The 20,943-nt window shown below is 41.8% G+C and overlaps 1 protein-coding gene across 5 annotated transcripts in view; it reads left to right on the forward strand.

Annotated features, from left to right (window-relative positions):
- The first annotated feature begins 997 nt into the window (after window positions 1–997).
- The window catches only part of Wdr33 (WD repeat domain 33), a 147,201-nt gene continuing 127,255 nt past the window's right edge, over window positions 998–20,943 (forward strand). For 4 of the 5 annotated variants that reach the window (XM_067092526.1, XM_067092512.1, XM_067092534.1 and 1 more), the window contains exon 1: window positions 998–1,119. The gene's annotated coding sequence lies outside the window, so the exon portion shown is untranslated. The remainder of the gene's footprint in view (window positions 1,120–20,943) is intronic. The other variant, XM_067092542.1, reaches the window with a different exon arrangement.

Raw genomic sequence — 20,943 nt, forward strand, 5'->3', positions numbered from 1 at the left:
ACCCACATTACATCAGGCGTTTCCTGTCTTGCATGACGTAGATGATTGTCCACATAGCCAGCTGGCAGGATTGTAAATTTGATTTGCGTGCTCTAAATATTATTACTCCACTTATTGTGTTTTGGAACACCACATTATTTGTATATACATATATTCTAATATTCCTGTTTATTTCAAATTGTAAATTTATCCACTTACGGACGTTCATTAGTCTTTAAACCTTAAAATCTAACGTCACCTGGTGGGGATATAAAAAATGGCCTATCAGAACATTCAATTCGATAAAGTTTTGTTCAAGCACTGGGTTCATCTGCTGAGGGATTGGTTGGCTTGGTCTTTCACGCCATTATGTAAGATTTGTCATATTAAAAGTAGATAACAGATTAATGTAAGATGCTTATTTCATCTAGGCATAAATTTGTGTGATAGGAACTATCTCCTTTGGATGGCCAAGTGGTCTAGATGGTACGTTACATCTCCAAAATCGAGAATTACAATTTCGACGTTTGCGCTAACGTCAATCTGTTATTAAGCGTTTAGGAAGCTATTAAATGATAACATTTCCCTCGGGAAGTTTGAAGATAATGAAAACCGATGCCGTAATTTTCATCTTTGTAAACTGTGAGACTGCTATACCTTTACACATTGTTATGACGTCATTCTCAAACCTTCAGAATTGAGGTCGAAAGTGCGGGAGGTTTATGACATTAGGGCGTATTTAGAAATAGAAAATTTGTTTATGGTCCACAAGAAATCTGTAAGGTTTGGCATTACCCCTCGTTAGGGGGTCATGAAGCGCATGTAGAATTTAATGCTATGGGATTCACAACTAAAAAAGAGATGTAATAGCTACACAATTCTCCTTTTTGGCCACTATCTGTAGTTTCATCAAATGAAATTTTTTTAAAGCTACAAAAATGTCTAATGAGATCCGTTTCATACTTTTGAATCTAAATTAATTTTTTTTATAAATTCAATGAAACTTGTAAATCGACCTCAATGTGAGAATCTTTGCCAGTGTTGTCTTGGATCGTCAGTAATGGCGGCAGTGTATTTGTGATTAGTGTTTGTGAATTTTCGCGTGCACCGTTTGCCATATAAATCAAGTTTATCGTGGAGGTGAGGCTACTAGTGATTTGAGTTATTCATGTAGATAGAATTGTTGGATTCATGGCAGATTATTTATGCTGCTCAGGTTGGAATTGAACCAGTATTGTTCCAAGCTTGTAGGCCTAGTCTAACTTCGTCACTAGGCTCGGGTCCCTGAAGTATCATTTTTTCCTCCCATAACTTTACGCTTTAGTCATACTGTATCAGAAGCCTTCAGTAGCCTATGCACATTAGGACTACCGCAGCCCAACGGAGACAATCGCATTTTCTATCTAGGAGCCCTTAACTTAAAGTGTAGCCTAGGCTTAGCCTTTATCTTAGCCTACGGTAGGCCTAAGTGGCCAGTGTCAAATTTTGAGGTAGAACTAAGAAATAGCTCCGCATCGAGTTTTACTTTGGAAATTAAGGTAGCTCTAAGTAGTAGCTTCCCGGCACGATTTCCCTCTTACTTTTACTTTGTCTACAGTTATTTGGTTGCTAATTATGGATTTACCTTCAATTTTTGTCGCACGAATGTAATTAACCTGTAATTAACCCCTGAAGTCCATCCAACAATGGGTGGTTATTCTATATATTAGCTCTGCGCCTGTTTTTACCTTGGAAACTGGTTTTTTCTACTCTTTTAGGGGTCCTGATAATGGCGGTGCACCTGTTTGTTGTCGGCCAAATGGAATGTCCCTTCGCCGTGTTTAGTACTAGCCCCGGGGGGGTTGGGTACCCATACGTTAACAAGTGATTGCACTTGCTGGACGGGATATGAACCGTTCGAAACAGACGTAGCCGTGCTCTGTCTTGTGAAGATCGCGTAGGGAAACCCCTTGTTGGATGGACTTCAAGGGTTAATTACAGGTTAATAACACTCGAGCGCCAAAAATTAAAGGTAAATTCATAATTAGCATCCAAAAAACAGTAGAAAAAGTTAAGTTAGAAGGCAGTCGCCGCCGCGGTGCTACTATATAGTTCTACCCAAGGGGTTTCCATAAGCGATCTTCACAAGACAGCATGGGTACATTTGTTTGGAACGGTTCATATCCCGTCCAGCAAGTGCAATCAATATTAATGTATGAGTACTCCCGGGCCAGTACTAAACATGGCGAAGGGACATTACATTTGGCCGACAACAAACAAATGCACTGCCAGTATCAGAAGCCCTAAAAGTGTAGAGAAAACCAGTTTCCAAGGTAACAGCAAGCACGGAGCTAATACTTAGAATTACCGAAATTAATATTTCTCATAGTATTTTGGTTGCATAGGCCTAGTAAGAGTTTACCATTATTTTTTGTTGTTTGACCGTAATTAACCTGTAATTAACCACAGAAGTTAGGCCTATAGGCTATGCTGGCCATCCTGGAATGCTATCACGCATGTGCAGTGTAACAGGGGAGCTTTTAGTAAAAAGTGGAGTTTCCATCACCAGCAGGTAAGGGGGCAGAGCCCCCCAACTAAGTAACACAACCTGCTAAGTTAGGTTAGGTTACATGAGGTTAGTATAGTTCCTTTAAAATAGGTTTCCTTAGCCAGTCCCTTCTAAAACATGGCTCTCTGATGACGCGCATGCTTGGAACCATTCCACAATACCATAGCAGTCTGGTTTTTCTCCCAATGGTTTCCCCCCAGCCACAACCCTGCATTCCCAAAGGGTCCCCAACCATGTTAGGTGGATATGGGCTAAGGTTAATAATAAGTGACCGACAATAAACAACACTACCTCCTTCATCAGCAGCACTAAATGTATATAAAGGAAAAATCAATTTGTAAGGTAATACAGGCAGTCCCCGGTTATCGGCGGGGTTCCGTTTCCGAGGGTGTGATGATAACTGAAAATCGGCAGTTTTGCCGATTTTCGGGGATTATCGGCGCCGAAAAACACCAATTTTCAGTTATCGGCGCCTCTGTTAGGTAGGTATCAGCGCCGATAAGTGGAAATCGGCGATTTTCAGCGCTGAAAATTGCCAATTTTTGTTGCTAGACAAGCCCCATAAAACCGGATCGCTGTTAACCGAGCCCGGCATTAACCGGGGACTGCCTGTAGCCTGTGCAGAGCTCTTGCTTAGAAATAAGAATTGCATTCAGGAGTCGAGATTATGATTTTCTTATGTTTTAAAGTCTTGGTTATTTCAGTAGTAAATTATCCCAGAAGTTAGCCTACGTAGATAGCCTGAGGCTACTTAGGGAATTTATAGCCTGTGTCCTACAAATTTACTGTTATAGTGATGTGCCTGTTTACCATCTTGGGTAGTATGCAGAGTAGGGAAGTAGGGGTAGACATTGGTAAATTCATCTAGTAGTGAAAATTATATAGAAGAAAGTGGTAAAGCTGTAAAACAGCTCCACACAGACTATTGCCTTGGAAGTTGATTTTTCCTATACTTTTAGTGTTGCTGATGGAGGAGGTGGTGTTGTTGAGGTAAAAGTTCGTTTCTGGTCTGAACTCCAATTCCATATGACAAACATATATTTTCAACAGTTTTCTTGCTATTTTCAATTGTCCCATTCAAGATTTCAACCGGAAATAATTCGTTGTAGTTTCCAAACCTCAGGCCGTAAGCACGTTTACATGCAAAATGGGTGCCATGTTTGGTACCATCCCCTTGGGATGCACGTAAAACATAAAATAATGATGGTAAATACCGTAAAAATAATGTTCTTACATTGTTTTGGATGTTACGGCCTACTTGACTTACAGCTGAAACGACCAGGACCAGAGTACTTGATAGTACAGAGTACTTGATGGGATGTTCTGACTGGAAATGAACATTATCCATTGTTTATTGTCGGTCAATTATTATTAACCTCCTATCATGGCTGGGGACCCTTTGGGAATGCGTCGTTTTGGGTGGGGGAAATCATTGGGAGAAAGACAGGACTGACATATTTTTATGGAATGGTTCCATGCATGCGCAAGTCATCAGGGAGCCATATATTTAAGGAGGGATTGACTAAGGAAACCTATTATAAAGGGAACTGTACTAATCTAATGTCCCCTAGCCTAACCTAACCTAGTAGGCTGTGTTACTTAGCCAGGAGGCAGAGCCCCCTGAACCCCCCAATGAAGGAAACTACTTTTTACCAAAAGTTCCCTTATAACACTGTACTGTGCTGTAGCATTCCAGGATGGCCAGCATACAATAACATATCAGTTCTGAGGTTATTTACAGGTTAATTACAGTTGACCGCCAAAAAGTAATGATAAATTCTTGATAAGTAACCAAAATACTATAGAAAAAGTCAATTTCCAAGATAATACCTCATGTGGAGTTATTCTATGGTTCTACTAAGAAAGTTACCCACTGTGGCTGGGGGTGTCCAGAGGAGCAAAGCCCCCTTGCCCAGGTCAGTGCTTGGCGCCCTAAGTAGGGTTAAAAAGGTAAATTCCGGAAAGGTTAGCTTAAGGTTCTTTTAGTTTGGTTGTCTGGTGCCAAACCACGTGTCCGAACGGAAATTTAGTCCCGACGATCTGGTTTCAGGATTCAGTGCTAGGGGAGTCCAGGGAGGGGGTGAAGCCCCCAGGCCAAGCCAGGGCACGGCGCCCAAAGTCAGGTTAGGAAGGTAAGGACAAGGCATTAAAGGAAAGGTTAGGTTTTGCCCATTTTCATGGTCGGGTTTCTCACTCCTACCCTGTCTTCCTACTCTGCTGTTTTATGTTTCAGCATTCATCCCATTTGGCTGGTGCGAAACATGGCGGTTATGTGATTGTGCCTGGTATCAAAGTGAAAATTTGCCATTTAAATTGTGAGGGGTCTCAATGTAACCTAGGACACTGGGTCCTTACCTGGCTGGGGGCTTCATCCCTTTGGACCCCCTTCCCCCCGTACTGACCTAACAGGTTACCAGGTCCTTATTTTCTGTGGTGTTCCCCCATAATTGTAGGATATGAGGGGTTCATTGTCTCCAAAACCATGCCTATCCTACAAGTCTAATTTGCTAACAGAATGAATGTAATAGTGTAATTGTTCAGATAACACTAAAAGGAAAATATGTTTAGCTCCAGAATACGAATATGGTTTCAAGTAAGAATTTACCAAACATTCAATACATCTTACCCTTATAAGAATCAGAACTCGAGAAAGTAGGCTACCATAGGGATATTAGAGTACATTCTTGCCATTCACTTTTGTATTTCCCTCTACCTAAAAACCCCTCTCTCCCACTATGGTCACCAGTAATTAGGATATAAGGTGTTCCAACATCGTTAAACTTGGCAACAAATTTGTTACCGAAACGAATGTCAGAAATGTTCAAAGCATAAGTCTGCACCAAAGGGACTGTGACCATGAACTGTATCTAACCGAATTCCACAACCCTTTAATTATGAGAACTTAAAAGAGAAGAACCAGTGAGGTTTCGGCATTTTCCACATCCACATTTGCAGAGTAAAATAACAAAAGACTTCCCAAATTCGCAAGCCATCCTTACCCGAAAAAATTTTATCGGGAGCCTCACTCACGTGACTTTAGAAACTCAGAAAAAGTCAAGATGGGTAACAACATTCATTGGTAAATATCTTGGTAACAGTAAAATTTTTATAGATTTGGTATGGTTTCGAGGACTGGCACTAAAGTAAAATAATACTGTCACAGTGCAATTAGGCCACTGACTTGGACTGCATAGGAATGCCTTTTAATTCTTTAGGAAGAGTTGGATAGTGGATGTCTAAGCCAGTGATTCAAGAACACTGCTCATTCCATTGGGACAAGTTTCTGCATTCGCTATAGTCTGAAGTTAATGGATCTTTGCCCCATAACCTTCTTGAGGACCTGGCCACAGCTGGACACTTCTTGGCACCTTGGATATCTACAAAAGCTTCTGCTTCAGCAGGAATCATCTATCTTAGACCACCTTAGTTGGTGTCTCTGTCCATCCTTTATTTTCTGCTGTTTTGGAACTTTCTTCTCAACTCCTGTGGAATGTATGGTTTGACTCAATATTTGGTGTACTGGAGAAAGTTTGGTAGGACCTGTGGTTACGAGGGGTCAGAGAAGCCTATGTTCTTCGCTTTTTCTTCTATCACCTCTACCTCCTATTCCTTCTTTTCCTCTTTGCCTTCCCTATCTCCAGACAAACATATGTGCAGGAGGAAGTCATAGAACTCAACCCTCTGTAGGAAGATTTCATGTGTCCATGTGGGCATTGCTTCCCAAGTAAGAGTAGACAATAATCACTGCAACTCTTCACTGAAAGAACTGTCCTCAGATTAGGCGGATCAGTTTGCTAGTTTGCTCATGATGAGTTCCCTGGGCATGGGTCCACTTGCCCCTTGTTGCTGTAGTCTTCTTGGGGAATGATGGCTGAGCTGGACATATATTGCAAAGGCAGCTGTCCATTGGCAAACAGTTGGGTCAGTCACGTGCTTATTCTTTTGAGGGATATTGGTTGACCCACACATCAACTGCAGAGGTAGATGACTGTGAGTGGAATGAATGAAATGGGTTGCAAGCTTGTGCTTGACCAAGGGATATCCTCCAGCCACCTTCTAGATCTGATAAATTTATTGATAGGAGCACAGTCATCAGTGGAAAGAAAAAAAAAATATAACAATAAATGGACACAGCAATATGTACACTTCACAAAACTTTTAATCACAGTAGAAGAGTTATTCTTTTCAATGAGCTGAAATTCTCAGAAGGAAAACTTTGACAAGACAAGAATTTAAAGATCAAAATGTTTTGTATAAGCTACTTACCAAGTAATTACATTGCTATTAGTTTCTATTTACCGGCAGCTAGAATTTTGAAATTCGCGGTAGTGCTACTTTGTTTTGGCTAGGCACGTGACCCAGCCCACTTTTGGGGTAAGAGAAGAACCAGCTTAGCAAATGAGCTCAGTATTTTTCTGGCGGCTGATGGCTGTGGTTACAGTGATTGGCAGGAGCGGTGTTTTTAAATTTCTCTTCTCTGTTGATCTTGGATCATTGGTGAAGTATTCGCTTTATGGTAGCCTTTTCGGCACAGTTAGTTAGTGTCAGGTTTTCTCTGAAGACTTGTATAACTGAATTTGACAATTTTTTGGACTTTCTTTGACTTGACTTGCTAGCATGTCTGACTCATGCTCCCAAAGTGTTAGGTATTGCAGTAAAGGCTGCAATACGAGACTGATTAAAGCATGTTATGACCCTCATACTCTCTGTTCTTCTTGCAGGGGTCAGATTTGTTCCCCTGAATTGACCTGTAATGAGTGTGTCTCATGGGATCGGAAAATGAGGAAGACCTTAAATAGTCATTTGATGAAATTAGACTGGGATAAAAAGAGAAAAACAGTGGCTAGGGCTAGTGGTAAGAAGACTTTAGCTAGTCAGGTGTCGGCAAAATCTTTTGTCTGATATTTCTGATTCTGTATCCTTTGTTCCACCTGATCCCATTACTCCGCACCCTGGCTCCCTTACTCCCAGTCCTGACCTCATTACCAGCCTTGAATCGAGAATTAATCTTAAGTTTGGATTGCTCGTTGACACAATGGAAAAAATTGGTGCTTCTGTTAAAGTCCTGATGGACAAAGTGAATGTGAAAGGTGTTGTTAGTGGAGGAGGTGGTTGTCTGTCCATGCCGATTCTCTGAGACCAAGGTCCCTGGCAAACTCCCTAAACCTGGGAGGAGCCAAACTGGCAGCCCAAAGGGGCACGGTTTTTCTGCCCACAGGCACATCGCCCCCTCAGTCGTACCTGTTGCTGATTCTCAGGTTACAACAGAGCGCTGCTGAAAAGGTGTCTCTGTGGAAGTGGATCAGCCTGTCCTCTAGTATTTCCAGCAGTGACTCCAGTCCCTAGGCGCCAGTGGCTAGGCGAATCTCGTCCTTTGAAAAGATGCGCTGTGGGCGCTTCTCAACCTTCTGCTGTACCGATTAAGAAGGCTAAAGAGGCTTCTCCAGAACGTCTTCCTTCCTGTAGCTTGTGGGACAGTCCAGAACGTTTCTCCCAGGATCAACCAGCGTTTACGGGACAAGTTCTACCTTCTAAGCATGCTACTTCTCGGTGCGCTTTGCATCGAACCATCTTCTAGTGCGCATCTTTGGCTCCGGAGGACTTGAGGCAGGATGCCCTTTTCTTGTGATGTGGCAAGGAAGCTCTGATTGGATGGTTGCGCCCAACTCCTGTGCTTGTAGCGGCTGTACAGTCTGCTGTTCCTGATCAGACCGTTGGCGGAGAAGTCGTTATCGGTTTTGGGAACAAAGCCCAGTTGTGCCAGATCTTCCTTCTCCAGTGGTTCATGTTACTTCTTCTGTTGCGGCTCCCTCTGAGCTCCATTCATCTGTTGTACGCCCATCATCTCCTGAGCGCTTCTTTGCTGAGCTCTCTTTGGCTCCCGAGCGCCCATTGGCTTCCGAGAGCCCATCTGCTCCCGAGCGCTCACCGACTTCCAAGTGCCCATTGGCGCCCGTTCCCCTCTTGCAGCAAGATACTCCTTTGGCACCCAAAGCTAATGCTGCTTCCATTCAAATTTTCATATTTTTCTTTGGCAGAGCCTGTGTCTTCCTTTGGTTCTACCTGCTTTGGGCGACAGTTGCACCTTCTGTATTGGATCCTTCTGTTCAGTCGATCCAACAAATTGGACAATATCCTGTTTTAATTCAGAAAGCCCCTTCAGTTCCCCAGCCTGTTGTGGATCTGTCACCAATCTCTTCAGAGGAAGAGGAAGTAGCGGACCCTGTTTCTCCTTGTTCCATCACTTTACTCAATTTTCTGCTGGTGACCTTTCCTGATCACTTCTCTCCTGCAGCTGTGGCATCTCCTGCTTCAACTTACATTATGGATATCCGGACGATGTGTTCAAGACTGCCTAAAATGGTTCTGTCTACTTCAGCTAAGAAGGCTGTTCTTTGTTGGAGAACTCATCTGGGTTCAGAAAGGGAGCAGTGGAAATTCTTCCTTTCTTGCCATTCCTTCTAGGCTGTCAGGCTGCCACCCCAGTTGAGAAGATATCTTTCATTGCTGAGAGGCTCCTTCCATGGGAGCTCCTAGGTTCCTCCCAGGGACTTCTCCAGTTTGTTTTGTTCCTCCTTAATCTCGAAATAACTCAATGCAGCCAAGATTTTGTTCTTGTCCTCGGAAATGAACCATCTGACCAAACATTTGTTCAAAGTCTGGAAAGTGCTCAGCTTTCTTGACTGGGCATTGGAGCTCTTGCTCATAAAGTTCTCCAACTCTCAGTAATGTTTATCCCTGAAGACTTCTTGGAGTTTTTGGAGTCATCTCTTGCCTGGATAAGGGTTAGAAGAAGCTCTTTTGAGTTATCCTCCCTTTTTGTAATGGGTATCCTCAAGAAAAGGAAGCTTTGGTGTTCATACACCACGAAGGGAGTTTCTCCCTCCCAGAAGTCCACACTCCTTTTCCTGCGTCTGGACAAGAAGCACCTTTTCCCTCAGTCGACTGTGCAACAAATTGTAACTGATCTTCAACAGAAATCTACGCAGGATCTCCTCACTCAATCAACGAGACGGCCTAGAGAGTCTCCTGCTTTTCCCCCAGCACATTCACAAATTGACGAAGATACGTTGCCCATAGTGAAAGTCAAAGCGCATGAAATAAGAGCAGTTGCCACGTCCCTGGCTTTTAGGCATAATTTGTCTGTTGCCTCTGTCATTCAAACAACATTTTGGAAATGTAATTCGGTTTTTGCAACTTATTATTTGCGTGACATTGAAACTGTCTGTGAAGACTGCAGTACCTTGGGACCTATTTCAATTGCTGGTATGGTGTTAGGAGGAGTGTAGGAAGCTTCCTTCATCCTTCCTATTTTTTTATTTTCGCCTTGAGTCATGGTATCGAGTCGTAGGGGAGCCTGGGGGTACTTGGTATTTGGAGTGCTCACCAGTTTTAGCCACATGGTTGGGTAATCGTATACTGTAATGTTTGGCTATAGGCGATTGTGCTTTGTTGTATTTATTCTCTGGTTGTGTTTTTCTGGTACTGTGCCCAGGGCAGGGGTGAACTGTTTAATCTTTGTATGCAGTCGGACACTCCTTTGCAACAAAGGAATCCTGCTATGTAGCAGGCGACTCCTGGCTATACCGCCATGCCGCTATGCATTGAGAAGAGTGCCATCCAGAGGCAGTATTTTCCTGTAGCAGCTCTCTCAACAGGTAAGGGACCAGCAACCATTTTTACTAATGCTAGCACATTCTATTTCTTTACATTACTAATTTTAATGTATTAAGACAGATAACCCATGCGTCCCACCTCCTACAATGTGGGATTCAGCTATGTAATTACTTGGTAAGTAGCTTATATAAAAATTATGTTTTTATAATAAAATAAAGCAGTTTATATGGTTTGCAAGCAATTACGTGATCAGAGCCCTTCCTCATCCCCTTGCATGGTTGGAAGGCATAAATATATTGAGCAGTGGCTGAAGGCTGGTTCTCTCTTATAAAAGTGGGCGGGGTTCCTGTTACAGTTCAAAACAAAGTAGCACTTTTAATTTCAAAATTTAGCTGCTGTTGTAAGAAACTAATAGCTATGTAATTACTGTAATTGGTAAGTATATATAAAACTATTTTATATAAGTAACTTACCCAGTAATTAGATAGCTATTAGTTTCTCTTAACCGGCAGCTCAAAATTTTGAAATTGTGGGTCCGCTAGTTTGTTATGGTTTTGGCAACATGCTCCGCCCACTTTCGGGTGTAAGAGAAGATACAACATAGCAGAGAGCTTCAATTTGTTTGTGTCAGGCGAATTTTGATGAATGATTGACGACTCTTTGCCCATTTTTTGGACTTGTATTAGACTTTCTAGGATGTCTGACCCTAGTAGTGCTAACATTAGGTATTGCAGCAAAGTTGCAATACTAGACTAACTGAGAATCTTATGATCGCACACTGTTTGTGTTCCATGTAGGGGACAAACATGTTCAGTAGATTTACGTTGTGAGGAGTGTAATGACTGGGATATTAAGAAGTGGAACACTTTAGATGCACATCTCAGAAACCAGCTAGAGATAGGAAGATGAAAGCTATTGCTAAGGAATCTAGTAAAGCTTTATGTAGTCAGGATTCATCCACTAAGTCGGATGCAATTGCACCTATAATTTCTTCCAATCCCATTCCATCTCCTCCATTTGTGCAACCATCAGTTTACCTGATCTCACGTTTCCGACTCCCAACACCATCGCCAGTCTGGAGTCAAAAATCCACACATCTTAATTTTGAATTGATTGTGCAATCGATCGCTAAGTTTCTTTTAGGCCATCAGTGAAAGCACTTAATGGATAAAAGCGTAGTCAGAGCGTCGTGGTTGGCAAATGCAGTGGAGGAGGGTGGCTGTTTGGGCCACCATTCTCCTAGGCCAAAGGTCCCTGTCATACTCCCCAGCACCTGGGAGGAGGCAAACTGGCAGCCTAAAGTATTTGGGTCTGCCCCCGAGCAGTCGCCTCAGTTCAATCTGAAAGTGAGCCAGAGCGAATTTCATGGCGCCCACTCTTTGCAGTGATAGTGGAGGAGGTGGCTGTTTGGCCTTTCTAGGATGTCTCCTAGGCCAAGGTCCCTGTCATACTCCCAAGCACCTAGGAGGAGTCATACTGGCAGCTCTGATTGGCTGGTAAGGGAGGTCAGTGGAGTCTGCCCCCGAGCAGTCGCTCTCGGTTCAGTCTGTTAATGAATCCCAGACTGCAACCAAAGGCCATTGTTTAAAGGCCTTCAAGTGATTGCTCACTGTTGTCCTCCAGCTCCGAAAGATTTTAGTCCCAGGCGATTCAGTATTAATGCGGACAAGTCACGCCTAAAATCGGGTGCAGTGGAGTTTGAGATTTCTTCCCGTTCCTTGTAAGAAGGGCAAGGATTCAGTGCGCCCATCATATAGTCACTGGGATACCCCAGAACGATTCATCTTCTGCTTCTTCTGACGATGGTCAATAAATTGGCGCCTAAGTGCCTTTGTGATTTTAGACGTTCGTGCCGATATAAAGGAGAAAATGCATCAGGAAATGCTTACCCAGCACCTCCATCTCTATAATCAGCTACACCAGCAACTAGTGTCGAAGCACCCAAACTCCCGTTTGCGATTGAGCGCCCATTGGCGCCTGTTCTTCGACAGGTTTCGCTACTGGCTCCCATATATTAGCGCCCCGAGCACCCATTGGCGCTATTCTTTCAACAATTCCCATTATGGCTCCCGAACCTCCACAGCGCCCCGAGCTCCCATTGGCGACATATCTGATGAGAAAAAATTAATAATCAGATGTTTGCATACTGGCTCCCATCTCCACAGCTAGGTGAGAAATTTGCATACTATTGGCTATATGATCCTCCACCATTCTTAGTAGTGCCATCTCGGCATTGGTCCTCCAGTTGACCCATTCAGAGCAAACTGGCTCAAACATATTCTCAGTTTGCTTCAGAAGGCTTCTCCTACAGCTCAGATGACAGCGAACTTATCTCTTTCTCCTGTTTCTTCTGAGGAAGAGGTTGTTCCCAATCAAGATGCACCTTCATCGGCACACTTGGCGCTGTTGAGGTTCCTGCTAGCAACTTATCCAAGCTGCTTCTTGCCAGCTATTCCCTCTTCAGCTAAGAAGGCACTGGAGGAAGTAGAAAATTATGTCCTCTGCCTCAGAACTTGCGCACCTTCTTAAAAATATTTTTAAGGTGTTCGAAGTGATGAGCTTCCTTGGCTGGGCGCTCTGGTGCGCAAACTTAGAGAGTGCTCTTTGTTACCTCAAGAGATCTTGTCGAATCTCTTGGGAGTACTTTCCTTTATTGACAGAGGCATTTGCGATAGTATGCAGGACTTAGCCAGTCTGTACGCCATGGGTATTCTTAAGAAGAGGAGCTTTGGTGCTCTTTTTACTTCAAAAAGGCATCACTCTGTCTCAGAGATCGCCTCCTATTCTCCCCTTGACAAGACATATTTTTTCCACAGGCTACAGTACTGAACATTGCCTCTGACCTGCAGAAAAAGAACACTCAGGACCTGCTCACTCCAATCTACGAGACACCTAAAGGATTCATTGGCTCTTCCTCCCAGATCTTCGTCTCCGCTGCAACGTACTCCCTGTTGGAGCTCCCGTTCTAGATCCTAGATTAGGAAAAGAACTTATATCTGTTTCCCACAGTGTTCCATCAAGAAGTCCTCTTCAAAGTCTTACTCCAAGAAATGAAAACATAGTCCTCCGTATTCAGATAGGAGAGCGGCTCCTTCAATTTTGGGAACGGTGGGAACAAAAGGGAGCAGAATCTTGGATAGTGTCTGTCCTGAAGGAGGGCTACACTATCTCCTCTTTGAACATTCCTCCCCTAATCTGCAAGCCTGTCGAATTGACAGGCTACTCTCCAGGCTCAGAGAGATTTGATGCTCTCTTGCTAGAGGTGAAGTCCCTTGCTCAGAAAGAGGCTATAGAGCTAGTAGAGGACATTCATTCTCCGAGATTCTGCAACCAGACCTCTCAACAACTCCGCAAGTGTTCATTAGAGTATTGGCTCTTCTAGCAAAATGGCTTCATTTGAAAAGGATAAAGATCTCTCTGTATCTAGACGACCGGTTACTGCGTTCCCGCTCAAAAGCGCAATGTACGGAGGACATTCGCACGACTCTTCTCTTGACTCAGGAATTGGGCCTTCTCATCAGTCAGAACAAGTCCTCCCTGACGCCTTCTCACGAGATTCCTTATTTAGGGATGACGATCAATTCTTAGGTTGTCCGGGTTTTTCCAGTCCCGAAGAGAATAGAAAGGTGTCTCCAGACAGTGAAAGAGTTTCCAAATCTAAACTGTTGCTCAGCCGATCAGTGGATGAGTCTTCTAGGTAACCTCTCATCCATGGAACAATCCGTTACTCTGGAAAGACTTCACCTGAGACCTCTCCAGTTCTTCCTCAGAGCCAGCTGGAACAGGGAAAAAGTCTCCGGACTCGTTCGTGTTCCCGATAACAACAGAAATCAAGGAGGATTTTCGTTGGTGGAATTCCAGAAAGAGACTATCAGAAAGGAAATCTCTTTATCATCTGATCCCCAGCTTAGAGTTCTTTTTAGATGCAGCAAAGCTAGGTTCGGGAGCTCTTTTGGGATTAAAAGAAGTGTCAGGAACCTGGTCCCAGGAACAGCAAAACTGGCACATCAGCATAAAGGAATTACAGGCTGATATTTCTGGGCCTACGGTGCTTTGCTTCAGAAATACAGGGGAGGACAGTAGCAGTGCATTCAGACAACATGACAGCACTGATGTACATCAAGAAACAAGGAGGTACCCAATCTTTCTCCCTGTAGCCTACGAAGTGGCAAGGGACATTGTTCTTCGGTTGCACCAGAATGAAACTCAAGTGACAACGCGTTTTATTCTGGGAAGACTCAACGCTCTCGCGGACGAATTGAGTCGTCAAAGACAGATCCTCTGGGGAAACCAATGATAGATTTGTTCGTGTCCTCCAGAAATCACCGACTTCCTCTCTTCTGCTCACCAGTTCCAGATCCCTTGGCATGGGCGACCAATGCAATGTTGCAGGATTGGTCCAACAAAGACCTGTATACCTTTCCCCCATTTGGTTTAGTGAGGCAAGTCATCAACAAATTCCGGTCTCATCAAAGCCCATCCATGATCTTGATAGCCCCCTTCTAGCCAACAAGAGAGTGGTTCCCAGACCTACTAGAACTTCTTGCGGACTTCCTGAGAATGTTGCCACAGAAGCAAAAACTTCTCAGGCAACCACACTTATGTCAGTTCCACCAAAAACCTGTCTTCTCTGGCCTTAACAGGGTTCAAACTGTTAGGCGACTGCTCTGAAAGGACTTTTTAAGAGTAGCTGCAGACACAATTGAGAAGTGTAGAAGACAGTCTTCAGATAATGTCTACCAGGCAAAATGGTCCATCGTCAGGTCCTGGTGCAGACAAAATAATGTGTCCTCTTCTAAGACCTCTGTAGCAGAAATAACGGACTTTCTCATGTTCCTACGCTCAGCTAAAGGACTTTCTACCTCTAACTTTAAAGGATACATAGCTATGCTTAGCTCAGTTTTCTGCCATAAAGGAGCGGACTTATCGTTGAACTAGGATTAAATTTGTCCAACCTGATTAAGTCCTTTTACACCGCAAAGCCTAAAGAAAAAAAAAAAACCTTTGCTGTCCTGGAACTTAGACGTGGTCCTTAAGTGGCTTTCCAGTCACGTTTTGAGCCCATGCAATTTATCTCTTTAATTAAGGGATATAACCAGGAAGACACTTTCTGGTCGCCTTGGCCACCGCTAAGAGGTCCAGTGAAATCCATGCTTTAGACAGAAACGTAGGATTTTCTCAGGGGAGGGCAGTTTGCTCCTTTTCCCTAGACTTTCTGGCTAAGAACGAATCCCCATCAAATCTATGGCCTCGTTCTTTTATGATCGAGAACTTGTCCGAGATAGTGGGTCCATCTGAAGACGAAGAACTCTCTGTCCAGTAAGGGCCCTTAAGAAACCTTTGGTGGTCTGTGGAATATCTCTCTAGACCCCTGTCTAAGAATGCCCTGGCATTTTTTTGAGGAATCTGATTTCCGAAGCACATACCATGGTGAACAAAGACTCACTCTCATCTTTTTATTTGTGCATAGACACCTTGTAAAGATATTTTGAGGAAGTAGAACATAATATTCGATTTATTTTTACCAATTGTCAAAAAAATAAATTGACTTGTAAATGATTTCACTTATGATAAATTTTGTATACGTGAATGGCAATGAGGAAGATTGCCATTCACTTGCGTGTGTGTGTATATACGTTTATAAGATGTTGATTTACATATTGTGGTTATTTTACTGTAAAAATAAGAAATACAAAACTAAAAATAAGTGAAGAAATACAAAACTATAAAAATAAGTCAAGAAATACAAAACATTATATGTAAATTATATGGTGCAGTGCGTTTGTGGTGCCACTTTGATGAGTGCCGATAGGAATGGAATTTTTAAGTGGGTTCCTCAGGTCTTATGTTTTCCTCCATGCTGTCACTAGAGAGAACAGATATTTAGTGGATAAAACAGGTAATCTACAGATTATCAACTATTTTAAGGTAAACAGGATTGGAAAATGATTTACAAGTTTTGCAATAATATGTCACTCACGTGGCTATAAAACTGATGAAGAAAATTGTCAGTAAACCCATCTAAAAATTTTTGTGAGCAATAACATCTCAGGAGGTGTTTATTTGGCTGTAGAACAGTCCAAAAATGTTTGTTTGATCGTACCTTGAAATTCGTGCACACCCTTTAATGGAATTTAGCTAAGAATTCACTCAGTTCTGAGATCCACCAGTTTATTTTGACAAAAAATTTCCTTGGTGGTCTCTGCAACTCCAGATCTTGTGTCGAGCTCTTGAGCCACAAATAAGGCACAGACAAGATGAAAAGACACAGCACTAAAGAATTATGATTAAGAGGTAAAATACAATAAGACTGTACCTTGTTCATATGCGTTTCAGGTTTCGCAAAATTTTCATTGGAACCTAACTAATTTGCATTTAAAAATTTTTCACAGATTTGCAAAATTTGGGAAATCCTCAAAAAGCTGCAGAAGTTTAACTTTTGAAGTAATTTATAAATTTTCATGCTTTTAAGTTAAAATCAGTAAGAAAAATGTGCATTTTTAAAAATTTTTATACATGAATGTGATACAAAGGTAAACTAGCATATTTTGTGTTTAAGTAAAGTCCCTCAAAATCACAAAACAGCTTGTTTATTTACCAATGTAAACATACCTCAGTTCCCCCTACATTCTCTCTCTCTCTCTCTCTCTCTCTCTCTCTCTCTCTATCTCTCTATGTTATCAGTACAATAAATTTAGTGATATTAAAGATATTTTACTGCAATATTGCTATACAGGCAGTCCCCAGTTATCGGCAGGGGTTCCATTCTGACGGTGTGATGATAAGCGAAAATCGCCAACAACCAAAAATTGCTGTTTTTTGCCGCTTATCAGCTCTGATAAGCGCCGAAAATCGGCCTTTTTGGTTATCGGCGCTTCTTAGGTATGTGTCAGCACCGGTACGCGACTATCGGCGGTGAAAATTGATGATTTTCGTCGCTAGACAAGCGCCAAAAAACCTAATCGCTGATAATCGAGCCCGCCGATAACCGGGGACTGGCGATAATGCCTCATGATATAAGAAAACTCCATGATGACAAGCTATTGGCTGTCGGGGTTGGAAGTAGCCTCTCACACAGCAGGGTAGGCTCCATGACGATACGCTATTGGCTGGAAGAGTTGGATGTAGCCAACCACACAGCAGGGTACTAGCTTCCCTCATTCTAAATCCTGTAGCTTGGATGCTTTGTGTATGTACTGTCACTAGTGTATGAGTGTATTAAATATTTTTAATGTGCATATGTATCTCTCTCTCTCTCTCTCTCTCTCTCTCTCTCTCTCTCTCTCTCTCTCTCTCTCTCAATTTAAAATTGATTGAATACCTGTACCCTCTACTTACATTTTGTACATGCTTTCTATATTTTATTGAATTGTGCCTTTGTTATATGACTTTTGTGACATGAAGTTGACCTAGTTTACCTTCCTGACAGTGACAAAGAAAGCATCAGTCATTAAGTTTACAATCCCATTCGTTACTTGTTTTTACCTTACTGTGAGTTCAAAAGGAAACGGCAGCCAAGGAATTAGCATAGAGGTAACATTATACCGTACTGTAAATGTGCTAGTGTGGCAAATACCCATTAAGGATACTGTACTCTGTTTTTACATCAGTCACTTAGTTCTTTTTTTAAGGGTAATGTGTTAAGCTAACATTTAAATTAAATTAAAGTGCTTTGGGAGCAGATTTGGGTCATAGTTGGGGGTCTAAACTCCAGAAATAAACATTTATTAGGTTTTTTAATGACTCCTACCAAACATTCGCAATTCCTCCTGATCCATGATGGGTTCTGGAACCTAACCTCGCTAATGTTTGAGGTATAAAGTATTGTACATAAATACATATTGTTAGTTCAAGTTTTAATATACAATTAAAATGAGAAGGACAGAAGGAAATATTTAAGTATAGAACTCCCAACTTTGCCATGACATGAATGAAATTCATCAGTCACAGTCATCCTTTGCTTCCTTCATAAACTGTAGAACCCCATTGTCTGCAGTATGAAGGAAATTGAAATAATGGCTGGAAAATTCACACCATGCCCCTCTCCAGTCTTAATATTAAACAACCAAGTCATCACCAATGTTGCATAGAAAAGTAATGCATTAGCTGAAAATTTTGTAAGCACAGGCAGTCCCCGGTTATCAGCGATCCGGCTTTACAGCACTTGTCTAGCAAGAATCACACTGAAAATTGCTGATTTCTGCTTATTGGCGCCGAGGATCCGCTTTGGGCGCCAATACATACCTAATAGAGGCACCAATAAGCTCTGAAAATCGCCCAATTTTCGATTATCGCCGATATTTGCTTTTCGTCACACCATTGGAACAGATTCCCCACTGATAACGGGACTGCTTGTATAGTACGTTTCAAAAATGTCAGTACTGTACTATCTTAGAAAACAACAGAAGCCTCTTGATTTTTCAAAAGGATGAAGAATCCTACAACCTCCCTTTTACCAAAAATTTGTTTGTTCCTGCAGTGAAACAGCTCTGATCCCAGAAACATTCCGCATGCTGTGGTTGAGCAGATTCTCAGAAATACTGTGCTGGCCACAGCTACCCAGTGGTTTGGGAACCATCCATTATTTTAGCATTTTACAAACTAGGCAAGGTTAGTGTCCGGTAGCGCAGACATCTTGTCTGTGCAAAAATAAGAGAAAGTGGTCAATACACGACTTGTGTGGTTCTTTAAAGAAGGAAGGCTCTTGTAACCTATGTAAGTAGTGCAGTTTTTGCTGAATGCATTCAACCACTGATGTTTCAGTTCACCTTGAATCTTCCTCCTGCAAAGTGTTCATATCAAGCAACGTCATGTGACTTAGAAAGGCATGTGACTGTTTATAGGCCTGGGATTCTCAAGCAAATACTTGATTTGAGTTTAAGGAGTTACCTGTACATCATTCTTCCAGTTATTTTAGCTCGTCATTTTTTCAGGGAAAGTAGTTTATACTCTTTTGTGAAGGGAAATGCAGAGGAAGGAGTCCCTAAGGTTGTACTGAGTGTGACCTGTTTGTCCCTGCAGTAAATGCCTTATCAGCAGTTATGCCTTATATTAGCTACACAATCTTTAGATGACCTTTCACAGTCATGCACATGAACTAAATGGCTGTGGTTGAAAAAAAAATTCAGCTAAAATTTAATGAAATTATTCGATGGGCAGATATTAATAGATTTAAATACCATTCCAGTAAGACATTGATTGTACACTTTTGCTCTGTTTGTGTATCACATCTGGACCCAGTGGATCCCTTGTTCACCAGAGGCCAGCTTTCTAGGTAAAATTTCTGACTAGCATAGATTTCTCACATAAAATCTTTAAAAGCACTAAATATTTTAATTACTTGCACAAATATCTTGAGTGCAGATTTTCAATTTCTTTAAAGACTATAAGAAGCACAGATTTCATCCTATCCAAACTGGATTATGGCAGCCAAGTGTAGGGCTTGGCATTGCCCCCTTGTTTGCAAAAGCTTAATCCAGTATGAGAAAGTATGTATGTGGAAACTGGATGTTATTCACTGAATGTGTGAGAAAGAGGTCTATTGCAGTACTTCCTGAAAATATATAGCTACTATTGACCTCTCTTCCTAAGCCGTTTCATATGAGGCTTTACATTTTTTCTTAGGAAATACAATTTAACCTTTATTGTAACACCAGTTAATAAAAAGAAGTCCCCATGGCAAATAGTGAATAATTATTAATATAAAGATTTAATAATTTTGAAGAAGAATGGTGTAATAAGCAAACTATTCTCCTTCAGCCTGTTTCAGGAGCATTTCAGTGACCAGGACAAATGTGTGCCTGTATACAGTATATTGATGTCTAAGGAAGTGAGGATGTTGTTGAACCAGCTGTCATTCAGCCAGCATAACTTATATATATGCCAGCAACTTCCAAATGAAGCAGTTTTTGTTTTTACTGAACTTATGAACTGTATGCCATATTACTATAATTGCCTTTAACAGAAAATAGTCTTGGAATGGCATATCTCAGTAGTAGCACAAAAAGAGGTACAGTTCTGCTGGATACCCAGTCTTATGAGCCTGTCAGGAAACAAGGTAGCTGATGAAAAGCCAGATCACGTGTATGGGAGAGGATTTTTACAGAAGACATTACATACATATCATACCCCATGGTCACGCACTAAAATGTTATAGATGAATTGGCAATCTATATTTAGAAATAAGGCTGGGAATAAACTTTTGTCAAATTAAACCAGTAAAAAGTAGACAGCAGATTATCTGTTGTAGGGTAATCTGGTACTGCCTTGCTCAATTGCAACAAGTTCCTGTAAATCATTTTTTCATTATGTCCATTTTGTACACAGTAGTGTAATTCTTGGTTTAGACAACTGATACATCTTCAACAACATTGAAAAGTTGTTAGAGAAATCAGACATTTAACATAAACTCAAAGTACAAAGCACCATATAGTCTTACTAGGCTTGGTGCTTGATATCTGGTCCTCCAATTCCTTTGAAGAGATTTCATTAAATGTATTACAAGGGTAGGCCATCAAGTAAGGATGTATGTAAAAAGATATGTACATTCTCTTTCAAGATGCTCTGTCCAGTTGCTTGCATGTCTGTTTCTCAGTGCATCTGTCTCACTTGATGGGGAGTTGGAGGGATACCTATCTGTCAAACTTAATACAAGGTGTACCATCATTTGACTCCTTATGTGTGTTTGTCAATGTATCTATAAAACTTACCCTGTTTCTTTTACAAGAACTATAATGGTGTTGTCTTGGAGCATTTCATTAGATGAAGTGTTCTTAGGATTTGGTTGGTTGCCAGCAGGG

This window comes from Macrobrachium rosenbergii, chromosome 4 (genome assembly GCF_040412425.1).
Source record: "Macrobrachium rosenbergii isolate ZJJX-2024 chromosome 4, ASM4041242v1, whole genome shotgun sequence".
In the NCBI taxonomy this organism is placed as follows: domain Eukaryota; kingdom Metazoa; phylum Arthropoda; class Malacostraca; order Decapoda; family Palaemonidae; genus Macrobrachium; species Macrobrachium rosenbergii.